Source organism: Hyperoodon ampullatus, assembly GCF_949752795.1.
Source record: "Hyperoodon ampullatus genome assembly, chromosome: 5".
NCBI lineage: Eukaryota > Metazoa > Chordata > Mammalia > Artiodactyla > Ziphiidae > Hyperoodon > Hyperoodon ampullatus.
This window is the reverse complement of record NC_136918.1, coordinates 77,260,707-77,271,874: the sequence shown is the minus strand read 5'-3', so window position 1 is coordinate 77,271,874 and position 11,168 is coordinate 77,260,707. Positions and strand designations below refer to the sequence as shown.

The 11,168-nt window shown below is 40.3% G+C and overlaps 1 pseudogene across 1 annotated transcript; it reads right to left on the bottom strand.

Annotated features, from left to right (window-relative positions):
* Window positions 1-3,563: 3,563 nt before the first annotated feature.
* On the bottom strand, window positions 3,564-7,411 carry LOC307053773 (protein SEC13 homolog; annotated as a pseudogene). The gene is made up of 2 exons: window positions 7,355-7,411; window positions 3,564-4,211 (listed from the first exon to the last, which is right to left on the bottom strand). The product of its transcript is annotated as a protein SEC13 homolog (transcript).
* Window positions 7,412-11,168: the final 3,757 nt, after the last annotated feature.

Below are 11,168 nucleotides of genomic sequence, written 5' to 3'. Positions count from 1 at the left end.
CCATTCTGTCTTCCAGGTCACGTATCCATTCTTCTGCCTCAGATATTCTGCTATTGATTCCTTCTAGTGTATTTTTCATTTCAGCTATTGTATTCTTCATCTCTGTTTGTTTGTTCTTTAAATCTTCTAGCTCCTTGTTAAACATTTCTTGTATCTTCTCAATCTGTGCTCCAATCTTTTTCTGAGATTTTGGATCATTTTTACTATCATTACTCTGAATTGTTTTTCAGGTACACGCCTGTCTCCTCTTCATTTAGTGTTCTTATGGGTTTTTATCTTGTTCTTGTGGGTTTTATCTTGTTGCTTCGTATTTCTCTGTTATCTCATTTTGTCTAACTTTCTGTGTTTCTGATATTCTTTCCACAGGCTGCAGGATCATAGTTCCTCTTGTTTTGGGCGACTGCCCATGGTAGTTGAGGTTGGTCCAGGGGTTTGTGCAGGATTCCTGGTGGGAGGGACTGGTGCCTGCCCTCTGGTGTGTGGACCTGGGCCTTGTCCCTCTGATGGGCAGGGCCCTATCAGGGAGTGTGTTTTGAGGTGGCTGTGAGCTCAGTATGACTTTAGGCAGCCTGTCTTCTGATTGGTGTGGCTCTGTGTTCCTATCTTGTTGTTTGGCTTGAGGCTTCCCAGCACTGGGGCCTACAGGTTGTTGGGTGGAGTCATGTCTTGGTGCTGAAATGGGGACCTCTGGGAGAGCTCATGCTGATCAATATTCCCTGGGGCTTCTGCTACCAGTGTTCTTGAGCCCACAGTGAACTATAGTCCACCTTCACCTCCCTAGGAGATCCACCAAGACTCCTATGTAGGTGTCGCCCAGGTTCCTATGGAGGTACTTCTTTGTGCTGGGTCCCAGTTCATGTGAGGCCTTGTGTGCACCCTCCCAGAGTTGAATCTCTGTTTCCCCTAGCCCTGTGGAGCTCCTGCACTCAAGCCCTGCTGGGCTTCAAGGCTAAATGCTCTGGGGGTTCTTCTTCCCAATGCTAGACCCTTAGACTGTCTTGGCGGGCTATTTTTATGTGGGAACATCCCTGTATAGCCTGAGTAGGTTTAATATTTTTTGGTGCAAGGGCTATTTTTAGTACAGATGTCTGCCACCTCTTTCCTCAGTGTATGCTAGTCATTATCCCCTTGTTAGGATGTGTAACTGATGTTATGGTGACCAGAGCCTGCACTGGATATTGAACAGGGCCTCCCTTTGCTCTGTGGTTGACACTGCCCTGACAGAGGTAGGGTCTGTTCCTTAGTTGTCATAGTATAGGCCCCAAGATCTGTTTCTTAGCTGTGTTTCTGATCTGTGGTGCAAGGTAGGCAGGATTGGAGCACTCCCACTGGGAGGGAAGCCACTCAGTATTCCTCTTCTGGAGCTGTTCACCTGTGGGTGTGCTCTTTTGTGTCACCTTTCACCCATTGTGCAAGCTCTCAGATTACACTACTGTTGACCCCACTCTTGGCCTCACCTTAACCATGGGTATGCTGGCAATTGGCCCTGGTGTCTCTCAGACATCGTTTTCACCATGCCATCAGCATAGATCCACTAAAGTCAGGTCCCAGGATTGCAGTAATCATGGATTTGGACTTGCTGTGGGCGCTATGTGGGCAGCTCAGACTCCGGTCTGGCCTAACTCCCATATGTATGTGCCCACGAAGTCTACAGCTGCTAAAGATAGACCTGTCTTGGCTGGGAGCATATGTTGTCCATTCAGATGTTCTGTAGGTGCTGAGTTGACAAAGCCAGTCCTGGGAGTGTCAATTTGCTGTTTGTGCAGCTGTGAGGAGAGATGTCAGCTTTTCTTCCTTAGCTACATGGCCCCTGGGGCTCAGCTGTGGTTTCAGCCCCACCTCTGCATGTGGGTCACCAACAGGTGTCTGCTCCAGAGGTTGTCCTGTAGCACATGAGTCCACCCCAGTGAGGACAGGGCATGGAGGTGGTGGCAGCCAGGGTTGCGAGAGTGCTCCCCATGGCGGGGACTGGGTACAGAGGAGGAGGTGGTGGCCACTGGGGCCATGGGAGCCCTGGTGGGGACGGGTCCCATGGGAGAGCTGGTGGCTGCAGAAGCGAGAAACTAGCCATTTTCTTAACCATATCTCTTATTCACTGAAATGAACTTTACCATATATTAATTTTCTATATGCATGTGTGCATGTTTCTGGAATTTATATTCTTTCCTCTCATTGATCTGTCTATTCATGAACTATACAAAACTGATTTAATTCCTGAAGAGCTATAAAAATCACCAAGTTAATATATGTACCTATTTTTGTGCCATTAGTAGATATATTATTATTTTTAGAAATAATATAGAAACATCTTTTATTTTGTTAGTCATTCACAAAATATCTTTTTCATCTCTTTGACTTTCCATGAAGCAAGAAGCAATATATGATAGAGAGTTAGATGCTTCTCTGTGCCTTGCTTTCCTTATATTGGGAAATTATATGAATTAATTCATGTTTGTCTCTTAGAGTGGGCATATAGTAAGTACCCAGTGTTAGCTATTATTTTTAAAAATGAGTAAATTAGGACTCCTATACTTCTCTCTATCTCTTTTTCCACTCTTCTATCTGCATGCCCTTCTGCCAACTTTTGTGAGGTTTTATCATCTCTTCTGTAACCTTAATTATTCCTTTCATGGTGTGTCCATTGGTTGAGTCTAAAATTGAAAATATCAATACACATTGTTTCCATTATTGTGATTGTGTTAATATTTATTTCAAAGTGTCTTTAATTTAATTTAATTTTTAATAATGTGTCTTCATCAAGTCACTAATATTATCTATCTTCCTAAACATATTCTGTTCATGGTAAGGGATGCAATGTAATTATTGTAGATACATTACCCAGAACCCTCTGAATTTTTATTTCAATCTGGACCAGGTGCTCTCTGGGATGGATGCCAGCCTGTCATCCTGACTTCCTGTCACCCTAGTCCTGGATTGGAGCCAGTTATCTTGGATCTCCAGTCTTTACCTTTCTTGAATTTTATTCTTGTTTTGGCTAAAGAATATCTTCAAAAGTAATTTTCTTAAAAGGATGCATGAGGAATAAGCCTGATGAATTTTTACAAGTCTGAAAGTGACTTAATTTTCCCTCTCATTTGATTGACATGTTTACTGGATATATAATATTAAGTTCATAATTATTTTTTTCTCAGAATTGAAGCTATAGCATCCAGGCATTCTTTTTTTTTGTTTGTTTATAAGCAATGTGAATTTATTTAAATACGTGGAAACACCCCCCTGCCCCCGCAAATGATGCCTGCACCTAAAAGTTACATTAAAATGACCCGAAATATTTTAAAATAATAGATTTGAAGGTCATTTGTAGTTTTTCCCTCTGAACAAGAGTGCATTCAGCTGGACAGTAAATTACAAACCATATCAAATCATGTTAAGGCAGATGATGAATCTGGTTGCATTTGTTATGACCCCCAGGAGCAAGTGATATTGTGGGAGTTGGGCATTCTTCCTCCCAGTTGTGTGGTCAGTTGGCCCAGGAAAGGGCAGTCCTGGAGGTGGCAGCTAGAAAGCCAGGCCCTCCCTGTCTTGTCACTGTTCATTCTCAGTCACTTTTCTTTGACTGAAGTGGACATGGAACCCTGGCCCTTGTTGGCATCACTGATGCACACCCACTGCCAGTTGACTGACTCCTTCCACAGGGTCACGTTATTGTCTCTGCCTGAGACAACCAGGATGTTGGCTGTGATGGACAAGCTCACATGCCATACAACATCATTGAACTTGTGCAACAGTTTGGGAGATCATGTATTGCCCGTGGCATCCTCACAGGTACAACTGAACACTCGACCATCCTGGGAGCAGCTGGCAATGGTGCTGGTAGGCAGGCCAATGGAGCTGGTCCAGGCCATGTCTCAGACCCAGTCACTGTGTGCTTTCAACTTCTGCTCTTCCTTCCACTGGCCATCCTCCTCCTCCTTCCACAGTTTGATGAGGTTGTCACAGCCACCTGATGCAAATTTCTTGATGTAGTTGGACTTCTGCCCAGATGGCTGTTCTATGAAGCTTCCAGGCATGACAGCAGGGGCCCAGCTCACTGCTTTGAAGCCAGTAGTGTGAGCATTATTGATCTTCTTCACTTCCCACTGGCCCAACCTGGAATAGGTCAGTAGGGAGATGGCCCCATCGAAGCTCCCACAGGCCAGGATCAGGCCCCTGATACCCAACTGAATGTGCTGTAAAAATATCTGTGATTTCTATTGGTAACAAAATCACAGGTATTGCTATAACTCCTGTAGTTTGTGCTTACATTCAGAATGGATAGAAATGCTAAAGTTTAGAGATTAGAGAAAATAAAAATATGATTTATTTCCTTCCAAGTTCACAGACCTCCTAAATTTTATCCATGGACTTTTATTGATGAACCCGTGAGTTAGAGTAAAAGTTTTTGAGGTGTGGAAGACTGTATGTTCCAAAGATGGTAGCAATAATATCTCCCACCCCCTCATGCTCTTTCACTATATGACCTTGATACTCTCCCATCAGCAGGTAGAATATTTTTCCACCCCCTTGAATCTGGGTGAGCCCATGACACTTTTGAACAACAGCATATGTTAGAAGTGATGCTATACCAGTCTGAGCATAACTCTTAACTGACCTGTCAACTTCTGCTTCCTTCCTCATAGAAACAAGACACCATGTAAGACGTGCAGTTATCTTAGATCACCATGCTGCAAAAAGCCCAAGCTATATGAAGAGGCCCTGGAGGATAAAATACCATGTGGAGGAAAAAGATGACCAAGAAACACAAGTATCAGACCCCCAAGTGAAGAAGCCATCTTGGAAGTGGGTCCTTTAGTTCTTGCCACCCTACTTGCTGCCACATGGATCAGAGGTGAACTGTCCCTCCAGGCTCTTCCAGGATTCCTGACCCATAAAATTGTGGGCAAAATAAATTGCCTGTTTTAAGCCACTGAATTTTGGGGTAGTTAGTTTGGCAGTGATAGGTAATGGGCAATCATATATCCTTCACATTGATTAGCAAACTGACAGGCATAAATGAGAGGCTCAGGAATGGTTGACAAATTGAGACTTGCGTGGCATTTTGGTGTCAGTAGGAACCACAGGGAGTAACATAATGTGATGAAAGTATATTGTTTAACAGATGGCCTATGGTTCGAAGGTACCTCAGCCCGCTTTCCAAGACCTCAGATTAGCCAAATCCTTCCCAAATGCTGACTCCTCGATTGGTCTCCAAAGGTTACAGCCTCTTCAGGGAAGAGTATGTATAAGATGATTAAAGAGCACATAATGAAAATGCACGTTAGAATGGTGTAGTTGTACTAGAAGCAATCTCTGTGCATCTGAAAACTTGGTCTGGATCTGGAAACAGACCTCAAGGGGCACTACTGTATCATGGTTATGAGCACAGGCTCTGAAGTCAGTGTGTCATGGCGGGAATCTGGGTCAGCCGTAGAGCCTGCTGTGACTAGGACATGCAAGTCTTTCTGTGTCTCAGTTTACACATCTGTAAAATGTGTATAAAACAGTATCCTCCTCATAGGTGTATAGTGAGATTCAAATGAGTTAATACATTTGGTTGGCACATATAGCTCCTACTGAAGACCAAATGGACCTCTCTTGAATACCTTCAGTGACTTTTGAATTATTTAGGTGGTTCCTAAAATACATATGTGCCACATGTGATTTTGATAGTGCACATATCAAATTTTTATGATAATGGTAGTCTATATTTAGTTTAATTTATATTAGAAAATTTATAGCCAGAATTTCTGAGTTCATATATAGGATAGGATAACATTATAAAATATATTAAGCCATAAATAGTATAGCTAAGGCCCAAATGGTAAAGATGAAACAGAAATGCTTGAAATTGGCATGTGGGAGCTGCAAATCTGGGCGTCTGCAAAGGAGAGAGGAACAGAGAAATGAAGTCATTTATTCATGTGCAATGAACCAGCATCAAATGCCATCAATTCTTTGCCTCAGTCTATTTTATTTCACATTTGACCACTCTATAATGGGCAACACTATTTAAAGTCTAGATCTGCCTTCCAAAAGAGCAATGTATCTTTAATGCGGCAAGCTGTAATATTTTCATTTCAGCATGCTTCCCTGGAAAAGATCATTAATTGTGGTCTACAGAACACTGGTCTACAAAATTATTGTGTTAATTTGGTAAAAGTAAGTTTTCATTAGATGGACTAATTTTATTGTCATGAGCTCTGGTGTTTGGAAACCTGTCCCTATCTTTTTTCTGGTTTCAAGGTTGAAACACTGTTTGAGGAGCTTATAGTAGACTTTTAATACTATTCAGTTATGGGACTTCCCTGGTGGCCCAGTAGTTAAGACTCTGTGCTTCCACTGCAGGGGGCATGGGTTTGATCCCTGGTTGGGGAACTAAGATCCCACATGCCGTGTGGCCAAAAAAAAAAAAAAAGCATATATATATATATATATATATATATATATATATATATATACACACACACACACACACACACACATATAATATATACACATATACTATTCAGTTATGATCACATGATTTGGCAGTATCTTTTCAGCATAAAAATGAGGGGGAGATCTGGCAACTCTGTTGGAGGTTTCAGCACAAATTTTTTTGCTAGGTGGGACTAAGGGAGAGCATGAATCATTAAAATATGTCTGATTACTTTATCAATATATTAGATTGTTAACCTGGATATCTTAGCTCCAAAATGGCATTCATATAATTATGAGAGTATCAAATCTTATCTTCATATCCTATTGTATTGCATCTACATAAAAGTCACAGTCTTAAGGTCGTATCTGTGTAATTATGGCAGGTTAGATTTTTTTTTTTTTTTTTGCGGTACGTGGGCCTCTCACTGTTGTGGCCTCTCTCGTTGCGGAGCACAGGTTCTGGACGTGCAGGCTCAGCGGCCATGGTTCACAGGCCCAGCCGCTCCGCGGCATGTGGGATCTTCCCGGACCGGGGCATGAACCCATGTCCCCTGCATCGGCAGGCGGACTCTCAACCACTGCGCCACCAGGGAAGCCCGGCAGGTTAGATTTAATCAAGATGTTTTAATCAAGATATTTTGTGAGTATAGAGCTACTTTCCAAATCTTTCAGTGACTTTGAAGTGGCAAAACAGGAATGTTATTTGCCTGAATAAAGTATATTAAAAATAGAAAAACCAACTCAGTTTCATTGAGAGGTATCAAGTTTGAAATTATCAAAAACGATGGCATTCTACTTGGATGGGACTCATATTATCTTAACAGTCATTTTTCTTCAAAGGCGTTAACATCACAAGTGAGACACAGTTTGGATAGAAAAAACAACAACAAAATAAAATAAGAATGAGATGTGATTTTCTAACAGAGAATCTTACCAAAGTACTTTTCCTCAAAGGAGGGCAGTGTGGTGACAGCTTGAGTTCAGAGCCCATCCTTGTCACCTTCCAGCTCTGTGACTGTAGGCAGATTATTTGGCCGAAGTTTCCTCATCTGTAAAGTGTGAATGATGTTACAATTAGTACCTGCCTCACAGGACTAGCGCATAATAAGTGCCATATAAGTTGTTAAATGAACAAAATATGCAAAATTTGTTGACCATTGGAATGTTTCACCAATTGCTTTAATGAAATTAGGGTGTCCCAAGTTCACAGGTTCCCACACATATGGTACTTTTTCTCATTATAATGAAGAGTAATTTCTTAGGAATTATCTATTTATATGAAAAATGTTTAAATTATGAAAATAAATTTCTTAATATGTCTTATGTTTTCAAACTTCCTTACATTAAAAGCATTATAAACTCTTTTCTCATCTCAATCTGTTCCTATCAATCTTTCAGAAAACCGAGGGAGGTAATTTTGTGCATTATGAATGACCTGAACTGGATGTCACTCTCAAGAGTCCAGGAAGATTATCTGTAGAAAAGAGAAGGAAGATGAACAAAGTGGCTGTTTTAGTAATTTGGATAAGTTAGCCAGGATTCATATGTTTTGAGAAAGAACTGTTCATGATCTTCTGCTGGCTTGTGGGAGAAAGAATGCATGTTTGCCACCTGGAAAAGCTGCTTCCTAGTCTGATCTCATGGAGATGGCCAAACCCTGCTTGAAATCATCCAGTTACTGAAGGGCACATGTTCACCAGCAGCCTGTTCAATTGGGGACATATTGCTATGTTTTCTTCACTGAGGTCAATGAAACCTGGGCACAAAGGGGGTAATTTACTTCTATAATTATAAGAAAGAAGTTGAGATATAGTAGGAGACTGAAGAAAGTTGGAAAGATATATATTTGCCATCTACATTCAATATTATTCTACTTGAAATTATTCTATTTTATCATTGACAAGATAACAAATCTTATGAAAACCAATTCTTTGCTTGTTTTTTTCTTTCTGCAATATTTACCTTCACATTGAAATGATAATAACTTAAGCTGGTTCCACTATCTTTACATTTTAATGACTTTTATTTCCCTATATTCTATTACAGTTGACCTTGTGCTATAATCTAGTTGTTTTGATTCTTTTGGAGAATACTGAGAATATTGTGTTCTTTCAGAAAGAAATCCTCAGTCAAAGTAACAGTTTTAATAAGATCTCAAGTTTTCTTGCTCTTTTACTAAATGAAATGTTCATCATTTTAATAACAGTTGTCATATCAAGATGTGGTATATACAAAGATTGAAAAAACCATTTTCAAGAGTATACAGAGAACTAATAAAAAATGACATCTCTTTTTTTTCACTTTGTAAAACTCAAAATAATAATGTTTTTAGCTGGGAATGAAAAATTCCTGCCTTTTTCATTCACTATTTTCTTTAACAAATGCTGATATGGTGTTTACTATGTGCCAGGCACTGTTCCTGGCACTTTACAAATATTACTCCATTTATTCCTATGATAATGCTCTGAGGTAGGTACTATACTATTATTATTCACATTTTACAAATGAGGAAACTGAGTCATGGAGACATTAAATAACTTGCCCAGGATCACATGGCTAGTAAGTGGCATAGCTGGGATTTGAACCCACGCAATTTGACTCCATCACCCTATTCTCTTGTGTTCTCCATGTTTGACCCAATGAGGCAAATATAAGGATAATGGCGTTGAATAATATTCCCCATCAGTCACTTCATTAAGAATAGTAATTTCTAACACATAAGTACTTGGCAAAAATTTGTCATAAAAGACTTGGCCTCTCTTCTATAAAATGTTAAAATAATTTAATTATGGGTAGATCAGACATATATGTGAGAAGCCACTACTAAAAAAAGAGGGGAAAAAAAGAAATAAAAATACATTTTCAAAGATTGAAGGAGACGGACTATCCTAGTAGTGCAGTGGTTAAGAATCTGCTTGCCAATGCAGGGGACACAGGTTTGAGCCCTGGTCCGGGAAGATCCCATATGCCGTGGAGCAACTAAGCCCGTGTGCCAGTTACTGAGCCTGAACTCTAGAGCCCGTGAGCCACAACTAGTGAGACTGTGTGCCACAACTACTGAAGCCCGCACACCTAGAGCCCGTGGTCCGCAACAAGAGAAGCCACCGCAATGAGACACCCGCGCACCACAATGAAGAGTAGCCCCTGCTCACTGCAACTAGAGAAAGCCCATGCGCAGCAACGAAGACCCAATGCAGCCCAAAATAAATAAATTTATTTAAAAAAAAAAGATTGAGGGAGAGATATACAAGTTTTATTTTTCCCCATTCATTTAATTTATTTCAAGTATGATTTACTTTGCGTGACATTTGTGATAGGGATGGAAGATAGGAAGAAGCAGTGACAAGTAGTTTTGGAAGATGTAACAACAAAAAGTTACATATTAAAGCTTTACATTCTCTGTGGTATGCTAAAAGTTACTGTATGTCCCAGAGTTTTCAGAGAAGTTATTGTTTCAACTTATTTTATTACGTTGTAAGTTTATTTTTCTTTGGCCCTGGGAAAAAAATGATCATTGTAAGCATGCTTCTATTCATTTAATAATAAAATGAGCTGTTTGGGGAACCACAAATTGTGAATGGTTGATCTTTTTGAGAAGCCATCACTCTTTGTTCTCGAAACCACCATTTTAACAGGCCTTAACTATTTTATTGCCTCTGTTTTTCAGGTGAGAATTATTAAAACTGCACAAATGTATGGACACCAAAGGGGGAAGGGCGGTGGGATGAACTGGAAGAGTGGGATTGACTTTTGGCATGGTTTAGAGAGTCAAATGTGAATCAGCTGGATGTATATTCTTAAGCAAGGGCCAGACATGAATCTTAAAATATTATGCAAAATTAACTGGAGGTGAGACCATGTGGTTTAGAACCAGAAATGTGGTGCTGAAGGGCACATTTGGTGGGAAATATAGAGAGGAAGGGCCAAATCCTTGAGGCACTCTGAAGGAAAATATTATAAATTAGTGAAAAATGAATAACCCAGTTAAAGAAATTATTTAACTATGAGCCCCGTAAAGGCAGGGTCTGAAATTCAGTCCTGCACTCTGCATGTCAAATAATAACCTTTTCTTGAGCTGAGATTCCCTTTGAAAAATATGATGGAAACTAGGGACCCTACTTCAGGCTAAGAGCAGGCAGTTAACACGTTTGTGAGATTAAGTTAAATTGTGAACATAAGTGTTATGTCTGTTTTTGTTTTTGTTTTCTTCCCCTTCATTGAATGGCTTGACTATCTTTCTTAACTTTGACAGACACAATTACAGACCCTTTGCTAGAAAACCAAATGTTGGGTTTCCTGTTTAGGGGGGAAATAAGACCTATTGTACTTAATTTCCCTTCCTCCCAATATTTTACTGAAATAATAAGAAAGATGTGAAAATAAGAATTGAATCATAATATTCAGACAGCAAATCAGATATTTTGAGAAATTCTTCAATGATAAGCAGATGTGATTGAACTGATAAAGAAGTCAAAACAGGGAAACTGTGGTCAGACCTACCAGAGATGAACGTGGTTCTTTCCAAGGGAGCCAGAGAGAAGACTGAAGTTTGGTTCATCACATAGAGCATCAGGGAACTGTGGAGTAGTTGTCAGGGTGACTAATTAAAGAATTGCATTCCCTATCAGCTGCTCATCCTACTCCTTCCTCCATATATACAGAGTGGCTGCCTTCAAGATAAAATCTTGGGGGGTACTCTTTGTGGAAAGTGGGTGCTCTTTTGGGAGAACTGCTGTGCTCTGAGGGAG